Raw genomic sequence first — 851 nt, 5'->3', positions numbered from 1 at the left:
GTACATGTTGATCCTGAGATTGAGAAGACCTGGAAAAGAGAAGGAAAACAGAAAAGACTTGAAAAGATGGCCCAAAACGTCAACAATGTTGCTAATAATAATCTGAATCAGGGTTATGCGGGGAACGCTGCAGCTGAGGCATACTTTCCTCTGAGGGACTATGTACTCCCTCCTGTTACAGGGTTACATTCTAGTATTTTCCCACCTATTGTGGAGGCGAATAATTTTGAGATCAAGCCCTCAATTATTCAAATGGTTCAGAATTGTGTTCAGTTTGGGGGGCTACCTAATGAGGATCCAAACCTCCATATTACCAACTTTTGGAGTTATGTGATACTTTCAAAATGAACGGAGTAAGTAATGATGCAATTCATTTGAGGCTATTTTTGTTTTCGTTGAGAGACAGGGCTAAAAGTTGGTTGATTTCACTGCATGCCAATTCCATTCTGACATGGGAAGACCTTGCTCAAACATTTCTCGCTGAGTACTTTCCTCCTGCTAAATCAGCAGGGATTAGAGGTGAAATAAATAATTTCTGTCAATTTGAGGGGGAATCTTTATATGACGCTTGGGAGAGGTTTAAAGAGCTACTGCGAAAATGTCCACATCATGGTATAGTGAAACGGATGTTGGTGCACACTTTCTATAATGGACTGAGGGGAAACACAAGAACTATCTAGCAGCAAGTGGAGCATTTATGAGTAAAAGCGCTAACGAAGCTTTTGAGCTTTTAGAGGAGATGGCCATGAATAATTATAATTGGCCATCTGAGTGAGAAAATAAGAAGGTGGTGGGAGTTCTAGAAGTTGATCCTATTGCTATGCTCAATGCTCAAATTGCTTCACTAACAA

General features: G+C 40.3%; 1 non-coding gene across 1 annotated transcript; it reads right to left on the bottom strand.

Moving 5' to 3' along the window:
* Positions 1 to 509: 509 nt before the first annotated feature.
* Positions 510 to 616, bottom strand: LOC133787506 (small nucleolar RNA R71). Its single transcript, XR_009872524.1, has one exon. It is a non-coding gene; the product is annotated as a small nucleolar RNA R71 (small nucleolar RNA).
* Positions 617 to 851: the final 235 nt, after the last annotated feature.

The sequence above is a fragment of the Humulus lupulus genome, chromosome 6 (assembly GCF_963169125.1).
Source record: "Humulus lupulus chromosome 6, drHumLupu1.1, whole genome shotgun sequence".
NCBI lineage: Eukaryota > Viridiplantae > Streptophyta > Magnoliopsida > Rosales > Cannabaceae > Humulus > Humulus lupulus.
The sequence above is the reverse complement of the archived record's forward strand: the minus strand, read 5'-3'. Positions and strand labels throughout refer to the sequence as shown.